This window comes from Aotus nancymaae, unplaced genomic scaffold (genome assembly GCF_030222135.1).
Source record: "Aotus nancymaae isolate 86718 unplaced genomic scaffold, 86718_ANA_hifiasm-v0.15.2.pri h1tg000040l, whole genome shotgun sequence".
Taxonomy (NCBI): Eukaryota; Metazoa; Chordata; class Mammalia; order Primates; family Aotidae; genus Aotus; species Aotus nancymaae.
This window is the reverse complement of record NW_026988454.1, coordinates 22,764,711-22,778,496: the sequence shown is the minus strand read 5'-3', so window position 1 is coordinate 22,778,496 and position 13,786 is coordinate 22,764,711.

Here is a 13,786-nt window from a genome sequence, read left to right as displayed (position 1 = left end):
TTCAAAATGATCATTGCTGACATCCTCTTCTATGTGCCATCAATTTTCATTCAGGCACCTAGAATTTGTTTTCCCTCCAGGAAGCTCGAGTGACGTGTACACATCATCCTCACCCAATGTACACTTATTCATAGTGTCATACTATCAGCAGATCGAAGGGATTATACCAGTGCTGCAATAACACAAAGTATTGGTCAGTAAACATAGAATCTCTCTTTTATTTAGTGCCAGGAGCTAAACTCAATGAGATCCCTGATTATTTGTCAGGCAGCAGTTTCTGTAAAAGTAGTTTCCAGTGTTCTTTGCAAAAGCTGTGAGTGCAATGTTCACTGTTCTCTGAGTGCTTGTTGGAGACCCGGGGAGTATTTTAAACATGGTAATTCTATCCAGAAACTTTCATGGAGGTACAAGACTAACCATGGATTTCTGATTACTGTGCAGAAGGAGGCATTAAAAAAAATCCAAGTGCAAGACAGAACACTATTCTTTTTCATTAAAGTATTTCCACTCTAATTTTTGGCCTTAATGATGAAAACAAAATATAACTGCTTAACTGGAAGCAAGTCACCTTTTCTAGTGTTATGAAAAGGAGAATATGCATAAATATATTGAGGGGTGTCATGGATTATCCTTTACAAGTATTCTCAATGGGCCGGGCATGGTGGCTTATGCTGGTAATCCTAGTACTTTGGGAGACCAAGGCGTATTGATCACCTGAGGTCAGGAGTTTGAGACCAGCCTGGCCAATATGGTGAAATGGTGAAACCTCATCTCTACTAAAAAATACAAAAATCAGCTGGTTGTGGTGGTGGGTGCCTATAATTCCAGCTACTTAGGAGGCTGAAGCAGGAGAATCTCTTGAACCCGGCGGGGGGTTGGGGAGAACAGTGGAGGTTGCAGTAAGCTGAGATCACACCACTGCACTCCAGCCTGGGCAAAAGAGTGAAACTCCGTTTTTTTTAAAAAAAGTATTCTTAATGAAAATAATGTCCTTAATACTTTCCTTAATGTCATGCCTTTGTCTATAATGATATATATTTGTTATTACCCTCTCTGCGTATTTCAGTGGCATTCAGAAATAACAAATATTTCATATGGAATACTGAGATTATAATGGGCATGAATTCGCAAATGCAAACTCAAATCTGGGCATGCAAGATGTGTTACATATCTTTGTTGTCAAATAGCCTACTCTGAATCTGCCCCTTGTCAGGCTAATGAGAGAGAAGCTGGCCATTGCAGGGGACTGGGAGGTCCCAGTTAATTGGAAAACAGTAACAATAGCAACAGTAATGACAAAAGACTAACTTCAAGGTGGTCCCTGCAGTTTTCTGTAGGATCACAACTGTTCAAGCTTTTGAAGTCCTTCAGTGTCTATGTGGCTTCCACGCTTCATGTGGGTTAGGAAATGTTTTGATGCCAAGAGGTCAGTTTCCTCAGGCACAACTATTAGTACTTTTCTTCTAAGTCATCTGTTGGGCAGGGTCTGTTCCCTGTACTTTTTGATTCTGTTGTTTTTGCATTCATCTGATGGGAGGTGAATCTATTATAAAGCTAATAAAACTAGATTCAAGACCCCTCACTTGCAAAAGACTTTCTCAGATCATTGGAAGGGCCCCAGCAATGTATTTACAAGATTACATAGTTTTACAAAATTTTCGAAAGTGAAATATTTGTGATCACAAAAGACCACTATGTCTATTCTGATTTCTTTTTTTTAAACTTGTATTTTAATTTCAGGGGTACATGTGTAGGTTTGTTACATGGGTAAATTTATGTCATGGGAGTTTGTTGTATGGATTATTTTATCGACCAGGTGTTAAGACTAGTACCCATTAGTTATTTTTCCGGATCCTCTCCCTCTTCCCAACCTCAACCCTCCAATAGAGCTCAGCGTGTGTTTTTCCACTCTGTGTGTTCATGTGTTCTCATCATTTAGCTCCCACTTATAAGTGAGAACATGGGTTATTTGGTTTTCTGTTCCTGCATTAATTTGCTAAGGATAATATAATGGTCTCCAGCTCTATCTATGTCCCAGAAAAGGACATGATCTCATTCTTTTTTTATGGCTGCAAAGCATTTCATGGTGTCTAGGTACCACATTTTTTTTTATCCAGTAGGCCACTGATGGGCATTTAGGCTGATTCCATGTCTTCGCTATTTTGAATAGTGCTGCACAGGCAAAGATTTCATCAGATGAAGACAACAAAAACAATGGCAACAAAGCAAATTTACAAATAGAATCTAATTAAAGAGCTTCTACACAGCAAAAGAAACTATCAACAGAGTAAACAGACAATATACAGAATGGGAGAAAATTTTTGTAAACTGTGCATCTGACAAAGGTCTAATATCTAGCGCCTATAAAGAACTTTAAATTTACAAGAAAAAGCAAAAAGTAGGCAAAGGACACCAATAGAGAGTTCTCAAAAGAAGACATAAATATGGCCAACAAGCATATATAAAAAAAGCTCTGTATCACTGACCATTAGAGAAATGCAAATCAAAACCACAATGAGATACCATCTCACACCAGTCAGAATGGCTATTAATAAAAAGTCAAAAAATAACAGATGCTGGCAAGGTTGTAGAGAAAAAGAAATGCTTATACACCATTGGCAAGTGTGTAAATTAGTTCAACCATTGTGGAAGACAGTGTGGTGATTCTTCAAAAACCTAAATACAGAAATAACATTCAACCCAGCAATCCCATTACTGGGTATATACCCAAAGAAATATAAGTCTTTCTGTTATAAAAACACACGCACGCATACGCTGATTTCTTTTCACGTTAAATGGCTTTGGAGTGTTTGCTGGCATGATGGAAATCATATTAAATGGAAGTTGAATCAAGGAAATCTTTAGTTTGCTGAGGTCATGCTAGCTGCCTTCTGTGTGTGATTACAAGTATAGGATTGGCTTCTAGGAATGTTCCCATCCCTGGCTCAATGTTGTAAACAGCAGAGCAGGACCAGTGGTTGATTGTGACATAAACAGATCCTAAGGCACTGGAAATATGTGGATAATGAAGGAAAAGTGAGGTTTGAAAAGTTTGGAGCCAGAAGCTAGTCTATGGGAAATTCTTCCAGTTATCAAATGTTTGACATTGAAGCAATTCTTGCTGATATTTAGTCAAAAAATTGTCTATAGGAAATATACTTGTTAATGCATTATATACAATTATTTAAATATCATTTACATTTTTATTTTTAAACTGAAAGTATGAAAATATTATTATTCAGAATATTTGTATTTGTAGAGCATTACAAATACTTTCCACATAGCAGTGCTATAAACATTAAATACTTCTAAGTGCAAAATCATGTTTTATGCATCCCAACAAATTATCTCATATTTTAGTATATCTGAGGCATATTGTCCTGAAGTAATTTGGTGATTCCAGATGAATTGAAATTCAAAATTACCACCAACATTTCAAAACACTCTGAAAAAATAAGTGGTCCAATGATGGTGCTATACATATTTATTATTATGTTAATACACTTAATATTAGAAAATTGTTATTATGCAACTATGGATCTCATGACAATATGGCAGTAGGCTAAAAATAAATTTGAGTTGTTTTTGTACATGCCTTAAATTCAAATTAATTTTATACATTGTTATCCAGAATTATTAACTATAAAAAAAGCCAGGTACTATGGGAAGAGAATATTCTAATGGAAGCCAGGAAATGTAATAAAAAGAATAAAAAGGCAATTTTGGCAAAGATGATTTGGCACAAAAAGACAAAATTTGGCAACATGTCAAAAACTTTTACTGTAAATGAAACTAAAAATTCTAATTGTCAAAATCATAAAAAAAATCGTGACAGACAAAACAAACAAAAACATGAATGTATAATAAGGATGACAACAGAAAAGATAAAGAAATAAATAGACTCCTACATTGTGAATGAAAAGTAGAAGGAAAATAAAAGTAATAGCAAAGAGAAACATAATTTGTACAGTTACCAGTGCACGAAGGAATTTCAATAACTGTTTTATTGGGAAAATTAATTGACTTTGATAAGTAGCATATTTGTCCTGATAAATGTACTCCAGCATTGTTTCATCAAAGAAATTTGTTTCACCCTTCAAATTATGATTCTGGTAATAATTATAGAGAATTTAAGAAATATACAATGAACAAAGAAATATCTTTAAAGTTGGTATTATGAACAACACCAAAAGAAAAATGTTCAAACATCACAAAAATGTTTTGAGATACCAACTAGTGAGTCCAAGATAAGATGTTGAATATATTATATAATTGACAAAGTGTTTAATAGGCAGACATAACTTCCTAAAAGTCAGGAAGATTCCACAGACAAGAAGGTACTAGAATTATGTATCAATCAAAAACAAATGCACCAGACACCACCTTGAAGAAAAGAGTCAGTTTTAAAGTTTAATATTCTTTTTAAGCCTTTAAAAGACTAGTTATGCCTATCAAATTTTTTATTGTAATTGGCAATTTATAATTGTGTCAAAGTGATAAGGTACAAAGGGCTGATAGGATTTATGAATATAATATGGAATAATTAGATCAAGCTAGTAAACATATTCATAACATCAAACACATAATAATTCTTTGTGGTGAGGACATTTGAAATTTATTATCTTAGCATTTTGAAATGTCCAATACTCCAGTATTAACTATACCTATCATGGTATGAAATAGAACTATAAAAAATTTCCTGCTGTCTGAGATTTTGTATCCTTTGATCATCATCTCCGTATTTCATGCACCCAACAGCCTCTGTATCTACCATCCTACTCTTTCTTTCCATAAATTTGATCATTTTAGATGCCATATGTAAGTGAGATCATCTGGTATTCATCTTTCTGTGCCTGGTTTATTTCACTCAACATAATATTCCCCAATTCTATCCATGTTGTCACAGATGACAGAATTTGCTTCTTTTTAAAGTCTGACTAGTATTCCATTGTGTATATATGCCACATTTTCTTTATCCATTCATCTGTTGATGGCCACTTAGGTTGATTCCATAACTTGGTTATTGTGAATAGTGCTGCAATGAACATGGAGTGCAAACATCTTCAACAAACTGATTTCAAATGTTTTGTGCAAATATACAGAAGTGGAATTTCTGCATCATGGGGTAATTCTATTTTCAGTTTTTTAGTTCCATATAGTTGGCAAGGAGGTAGAGAAAGAGCAACCCTTGTATCCTGTTGGTGGGGATGTCAATAAGTACAGGCATTATGGAGAACTGTATGGAGATCCCTCATAAAATGTCTATTCAGGTCCCTGGTATCAAGCTTTTCATTCAGTTTTTTTCCTTGCTATTGAGTTGTTTTAGCTCCTTATATAGTTTGAATATTAACTCCCTTTCAAAGGTATGGCTTGAAAATATTTTCTCTCATTCCATAGGCTATCTCTGCACACTGGTAATTGTTTCCTCTACTATGCAGAAGTTTTTAGTGTGTTGAAATCCCATTTATCTACTTTTGCTTTTATTGCTGGTGCTTTTGGTTTCAAACCCAAAAAATCATCACACAGATCCATGTCATGTGGTTTTTCCTCTCTGCTTTCTTCTAGTAAGTTTATAGATTCTGTTTGTTTTAATCAATTTTGAGTTGATTTTTGTAAATGGAGTGAAATAATGTTTCAATTTCATTCTTCACATGGATATCCAGCTTTCTCATCACCATTTATTAAAGAGACTATAATTTTCCCATTGCATATTCTTGGCACCTTTGTCAAAAACAAATTGTTCACAAATGCATGGGTTCATTTCTGGTCCCTATATTCTGTTCCACTGGTCAATATGTCTATGTTTTTTTTTTATGTTGTTGTTGTTGTTTGCTAGTAATGCTGTTATAATTACTATAGCCTATAGTATAGTTTGAAATCAGGTAGTGTGATACCTCCAGCTTTGTTTATTTTCTCTTATGACTGCCTTGGCTATCTGTATTTTAGTTGTTTGTGTGTGTGTGTGTGTGTGTGTGTGTGTCTTCATATAAATGTTATGAATTTTTTTTCTATTTCTATGCAAAATGACATTGAGATTTTGATAGGTATTGCATTGAATTTGTAGATCTGCTTTGTAGTATCAATGTTTTAGCAATATTAATTCTTCTAATCCATGAACATGAAATATCTTCCCACATATTTGTGTCTTTAATTTCTGAATTAGTCCATTCTCATGCTACTAAAGACAAACAAGACTGGGTAATTTATAAAGGAAAGACATTGAATTGGCTCATAATTCCACATGGGTGTGGAGACCGTACAATCATGGCAGAAGGCAAAGGAGGAGCAGAGGCATATTTTACATGGCTCAGGCAAGAGAGTGTGTGTAGGGGAACTCCCCTTTGTAAAACCATCAGATCTCATGAGACTTATTCACTTTCATAAGAACAGCATGGGAAAGGCCCACCCCCATGATTTAATTACCTTTTGCCAGGACCATTCCATGACACATGGGAATTATGGGAGCTGAATTCAAGATGAGATTTGGATGGGGACACAACCAAATCATATCAATCTCTTTCATCAGCATTTTATAGTTTTCAGTGTATAGTTCTTTCACCTAATTGCTTAAATTTCTTCCTATTTTAATTTTTTGTAGCTATTGTGAATAAAATTGTTCTCTTGATTCTTTTAACAGATAATTTGGCATTAGTGTACAGAAATACTACTGATTTTTGCACATTGATTTTGTGTGCTGCAACTTTACTGTATTTGTTTATCAGTTCTAACAGCTTTTTGATGTATTGATTAGGATTCTATCTATAAGATCATGTAATCAGTAAACAATGACAATTTCACTTCTTTCTTTCTTATTTGGATGTTTTTGGTTTCTTTATTTTGCTTATTTGGAAGTCTAAAATAGATTTCCAATACTATGTTGAATAGAAATGGTGAGAGTAAACATCCTTGTCTTGTTTAGGTCTTAGAAAAAAGGTTTTCAAATTTTCACCATTGAGTATAATGTTAGCTCATATATGGCTTTTACTACATTTTAATACATTGCTTCTATACCTAATTTGGTGAGAATTTTTATCATGAAAAGATGTACATTTTTTTAATTGCTTTTTCTTCATCTAATTAGTTGGGTAAGTTGATTTCTGTCCTTGATTCTGTTAATGTGATATAATATATTTATTGATCTGCATATGTCAAACCGTCTTTATATTCCAGGGACAAATCTCACTTGATTGTGGTAGATGATTCCTCTAATGTGTTGTTGAAGTTGGTCTGCTAGTTTTTGTTGAGACTTTTTTCATCTATGCTTGCTTATCAAGGATATTTGTGTGTAGTTTTCTTGTAATGTCTTTGGCATTGGTATTAGGGTAATTAATACTGGCCTTGTAAAAGGAGTTCAGAGTGTTTCCTCCTCCCTCCTCTTCAATTTTTTGTGAGTTTACAAAGTATTAGTTTCTTCCTTTGAATTCTGGGTAGAATTTAGCCATGAATTTAGTTTTTCTTTGGGCTTTTTCTTTTGGGCTTTTCTTTGATGGGAGACATTTTATCACTGATTCAAGCACTTTGCTTGTTATTGGTTGAATTTCAGATTTTGTTTTTCCATGACTCAGTCTTTGTAGGTTGTATGTTTCTAAGAATTTATCAATTTTTCCTAGGTTATCCATTTTGTTGGCCCATAATTGTTCATAGAAGTCTCACGATCCTTTGCATTTCTATGGTATTGAGGATAAATGTCTCGTCTTTCATTTCTGATTTTATTTATCTTACCTTCTTTTCTTAGTCTAGCTAAAGATTTGATTTTGTTGATCTTCTCAAATAGCCAACTCTTAGTTATATTTAACTTTTGTATTGTTTTTCTAATCTCAATTTTATTTATTTCCACTGTGGTCTTCATTATGTCCTTTCTTTTGCTAACTTTTGGCTTAGTTTGTTCTTTGTTTTCTAGTTTCTTGAGGTGTTACGAGGTTGTTTATTTGAGATCTTTCTTCTTTTTTGATGTAGGCATTTATTATTATAGACATTCCCCTCAGTATTTCTTTTGATCTATCACATAAGTTTTGATATGTTGTGTTTCCATTTTCACTGGTCTCCAGATATTTTTAAATTTTCCTTTTAATTTCTTCATTTACTCCATGATTGTTCAGGATTATGTTGTTTAATTTCCACCTATATGTGAATTTTCTAAAATTCCTCCTTGTATTGATTTCTAATTTTATGTCATTTTGTATGGAAAATATTTGATATAATTTCAGTCTCTTTAAATTTGCTGAGGCTTGTTTTGTGTCCTAATGTATGATCTATTCTGGAAGAATGTATATTCTGATGCTGTTAGGTGAAATGTTCTTTATATGTCTTTCATGTCTATTTGGTCTAAACTATAATTCAAGTCCAATCTTTCCTTATTAATGTTTTTGTTGGAGTTAACAGTCTATTGCTTAAAGTGGGGGTATTTTTTCTCAGTTAGGCAACTATAAAACTTCCTACTATAAGGAAAGTAGAGTAACATCATGTATTAAAATGGAAAAATCAGCATAAGTTTTGGTTTTAAAAAAAAGATATATATTTTCTAACTCTGTCACTCTTAAATTTGGTCCCACAGCAACAGCAGCACATTTACATATCACAACTGTTGGTCTCTAATACTACTGTCTACTGTCTACCAAAAAGAGAAGAACTCCTAAGGGCAGGTGATTCCATGTCTTGGGGCAAGAAAAATCAGGATGGTTTTTGGAATTTCATGTCTTGCCAAAATGCAAGACGTCTTTAAGGATGCCAGAGCAATGCCAAAGGGCAAAGTAACTTGATTAAATGGTTTCCCAACATGAACAATAAACATTTTTGTTAAGAAACTTAATTAGAACAAATAGAATCTATAACAGGCCAAGGGTTTATGATGCCCAAAAAAGGAACATTAGCATAAATTATATAAAAGGTAATGTACTGCAAAAGAAGAGTGATTATAAGAGGAAGATATGTTTTACTTGTATTGATTTTAATAAACAAAAGAGAAAGTAAAAAAAACAGTTTCTATTATTATAGTATTGCAATATATCCCTTCAGATGCTTTAATGTTTGCTTTACATATTTAGGTGCTTCACTGTTAAGTGTATATATTTATAATTGTTATATCTTCTTGATGAATTGACCCTTTTATCATTATATAATGTCCTCCTTTGTTTCTTTTCACAGTTTTTGACTTAAAGTCTATTTTGTCTGATGTGAGCACAGCTCTCCCTGCTCCATTTGTTTTCCATTTGTGTGGGATACCTTTTTCTACCCCTTCACTTTCAGTCTATGTGTATCCCTGAAAGTTAGGTGAGTTTTCCTGCAGGTAGCATATAGTTGGATTTTACTTTTTTATTTATTAATTCACTCTATGTTTTTATATTGGTAATTTAATCCATTTACATTTAGGTACTTATTGATAGGTGAGGATGTACTATTTTTTGAAAACTGCTTTCTAATTGTTTGCAGATTCTTTCTTTCTGTCATGCCATCTTCCTTTATGGTTTGATGACTTTCTTTAGTGGTATGCTTTGAATCCCTTTTATTTTTGTTCTGTACTTCCACAAAAGATTTTGTTTTGTAGTTACCATGGGCTTGCATAGAACATCTTGTACTTATATCAGCTTATTTTTATTTTTATTTTTATTTTTGAGACAGAGTCTTGCTCCATGGCCCAGGCTGGAGCTCAGTGGCACAATCTCAGCTCATGATAGCCTCTGCTTCCTGGGTTCAAGCAATTCTCCTGCCTCAGCCTCCCAAGTAGCTGGGACTGTAGGTGCCTGCCACCACACCTAGCTAATTTTTAAAATATTTTTAGTAGAGACGGGGTTTCACCTTGTTGGACAAGCTGGTCTCAAACTCCTGACCTCAGATGATCCACCTTGGCCTTCCAAAGTATTGGGATTAAAGGCATGAGCCACCACACCCAGCCTATGTCAGCCTACTTAAAGCTTATAACAACTAACTTTGACTGCATACAACTCTACACTCCTCTATTTTATGTTTTTATGTCATAATTTACACCATTTTGCAATGTGCATACCTTGATTATTTTAGATATGGTTTTTATTAATAGTTTCGTTTTGTAACCATTGTACTAGAGACACAATTGCCTTACAAGCTGTCTTTAAACTTCCAGAGTATTCTGAATATTGATCTGTTTTACTTATACCATTGAATTTTGTGCTTTCATGTTTCATATTATTAATTAACAGCCTTTTTTTCTTTTGTTTTAAGAACTCCTTTTAGTAATTCCTATTAGGCAGGTTTAAAGTGATAAACTTTCTTAGCTTTTGTTTGTCTGGGAAAACTTTTATTTCTCCCTCGTTTCTGAGAGATAAAGTTGAGGGATAAAGTATTCTTGGTTGGCAAGATTTGTTCTACCACTTTCAATATGTCATTTCACACTCTATTGATAGGCAGTTTCACTGAGAAATCTGCTGGTAGTTATATTAAAATTTCTTTGTATGTGATTTATTTCTTATTATTTACTAATTTCAGAATTTTTCTTTGTCTTTGATTTTTGATAGTTTGATTATTATGTGTTGTGGTGTACTTCTCTGTGGGTTGCAATTGATTAGAGATCTTTATACTTCCTGTGCCTGGGTGTTACCATCTATCCCCAGATTAGGAAGGTTTTGGCCATTATTTGTTTTGATATATTTTCTTGCCCACTTTCTCTTTCTTCTCATTTTGCAATTTTAGGTATGTGAAGGTTTGGTCTCCTGATAGTGTCTCATAATTCTCTCAGGCTTTCTTCATTCTCTTTCATTGTCTTTTTGTTCCTCTGACTAGGTAGTTTCAAGTGTCTGTCATCCAGCTCACTGACTCTTACTTAGGCTTGATCAGATCTTTATTGAAGCGTTCAACTAAATGCCTGTTTAGCCTTTGTATTTTTCATTGCCAGGATTTCTATCTGGCTCTCTTTTAATTGTTTCTAGTTATTTGTCAGACTTCTCTTTTTTTTTTTCTTGTATCGCATTTGAATTTCATTTATATTTTTGATCTGTGTATTCTTGTAGTTCACTGGACTTTTTATGAATATTATTAATAGCTCTCCATTGGAGTCTATTATTGGAGCTTAATTAGTTTCTTTTCGTGGTGTCAGGATTCCCTGAATTTTGTGATCCTTGTGTCCTTGTGTTGTTGTTTATACATTTGAGGAGACAGCCTCCTTTTCTGGCCTTTGCAGGTGTTCTATGGTGAGGACAGACTTTCACTATTTAGTTAAGATTATGATTCTGGAAGGGTCAGCTGGTAATGATACCAGGCAGGCAGAGTTTGCTGTGAATTCTCAAGTTGACTGGCCCACTGCCTTTGTTCTGATGTTGGGTAGGCTGCTGACTGGACTCCACTGTCTGGTTAGATTACTGGCTGGGTATTGCCATAAGGTGGAGCTGCTGGCTGGGAATTGTGAGGGGTTCTTGTCAGGTTGGTCACAAGATGTATTTACTGGCTGGGTAATTCTTTTTTTTTGGGATCTACAGTTGTGCAGGTCTGCAGGCTAGACTTTGAGGATAGGTAGAGGTGTTGCTCAGAATAGGTGGTATCAGAGGCTACGCATTTTAGAAATGCATGATTGAGGATTGTCTCACTGCTAGGGTAGAGATGTGTGTGGTGAGCTTGTGGCTGAGTTGACCGGCTGTTTGACCTCCTGGGTCAAGCAGGTTTAACTCTTCTGCTTCTCCAAGATCAGTGAGGTAAAAGTCTGTTTGCCTGGGAAGAGTACTGGGAGTGCTTTTTGGCTGAGTAGAGATACTGTCTGACTTCCTGAGTCAAGCATATCTAGTCCCTTTGCTTTTCTGAAATCCACAAAAGTGGGAGTCTCCCTGCCTGGGCAGAGTGATCGCCAGGCTTTTTGGCTGGGTGGAGCCACTGCTTGACTTCTGAAGTAAAGCTGGTCTCTCTCATATGCTTATCTGAGATGTGGGAAGGTAGAAGTCTCCCTGTCTGGGGATAGTCATTGGGAAGGGGTCTGAGGCTAGGCAGGGAGACTAGCAATATAGGAACTCAAGCTAGGTTGTACTTCCCACCATGCTTCTGAAGGACATCAGCTCAATTTTGTAGGTAGGCTATGAGGTTTGCAGATATCTCTGATTTGACAACCATAGCTGGCAGGAACAGTGAGGTACTACCAAGATCTGCGCACTGGTCACTATGCCTCCTTTCTTTGTTTCTACCTGATTCCACCTTGTCCACTCATGCCATTTTCCTAGTGTTCCCCATGAAGTGAGACTAGAGTGAGCTGCCCATAAAGCATCTTGGAATGCAAGGAAAACTGGATGACTTCCTCAGCTTCTCTTTTCCCCTTGTAGAAATCGTAGGCCCAAGAAATTCCTCTTAATCTGGCACCATGTAGACTTGGAAGAGGGATGGAGCAGCACAATCAGTATGAGCCTGTTCTTTTTACCCTTCTAATTAAAATTGCATTCAGTTCTGTGGAAAACGTGGGTGTCTCAGGCTTGTTGCCAAATGTTGGGGTTTTCAAAAGATTGTTCTAGTCTATAGATAGTTGCTAGTTGAACTTTCTGTAGAGGGTGTAGAGCTTGAGACATCTTATTCTGCCATTTTTCTAATGTCACCCCTCCTATCAGATTTTTAAGTGAAGAAAGCCCTTCACAGAACACAATGAAAAGTGGTGTTCTTTTAAGTAGTGATAATTATTGAAATAATGGGAATTAATAAATAAATGCTACATTGGATTTATTTTTGTATGAACACTTGGACAAAATGTCAAATGAATAAGCAAATGTGTCTTAATTATCCTAAATTATTCATTAGAATTAAATAATGGAAAAATGTGTAATGATAAAGTATTGAATCAGATAAACCAGGCACCAAAAATTACTATATTATTGTAGATTCTACACCATATGTGATTAGCTGGTCATTATCATGTGCTACTGTTTTCACTGAAACCTCATGAATGACTTTTAAATACTTCACTAGCCAAAAATTCTCTGTATGTAAAAGTGATAAGTGGAATTAATGAATATTCCTCTAGATTGTTTAATAATCCAATTATAAAGAGAAGTGACTCACATGAACACATTGGAAAAAGATTTAAATTTCTTGCCACTTTAAGATAGTGACTTTAATGATCATATTATAAATACATAATACAACACTGCAATGACGACATCAATGACAAACTGGTCAATGAGTGTCATCAATTGAGATGGTATTTAAGATTGATCACAGCCAAAGAAAACTTGAAATGACCTGATTCCTTACAGCTCACGGAAAAAAAGAAACTTGGTAGACATTTACCTGAATTTGACAATTCTAAATATTTACATGATATTACCAAAATAATTTATAGAGCTGAAAGAAATTTTTTTAAAGTTTAAATAATGACTAAAGACAATAATACATCCAAATTCAATGAACTCTGCTAGAAGAAAGACTACATTTTCTATCTTTTCTATAGAAAATAAACAATTGTCATATGAAAAGGCTATCAAAGAGCATGCAGCTAAAAAATGTAAACAAAAATAGTATCATAGAGGTGGGTAGGGCAGGTTATAAATAAAATATTTATGGTTCATTTATAGATTTATAATGTGTTCTATTTTTAAATGCCTTTAAAATTTATCATTTGTTGTGTTTTTTTCCTTCTAAATTAATTTTTGTCCTTAATATTTTATTTACAACTTCGTATTTTTTTAAAAAAAGATTCCTTAAATGGTATGAGCTTCAGACCTGTGAAACCTTAGGTTTGTCCCTGCTCGAATCTTAGACTTCCTTTCGGTTTGGGAAGGTCTCTTCATTTTCCCTCTTTGGACCTTTTCCTTCTTGCCTGGAGCCAATGATAGAAGGCCAGAAG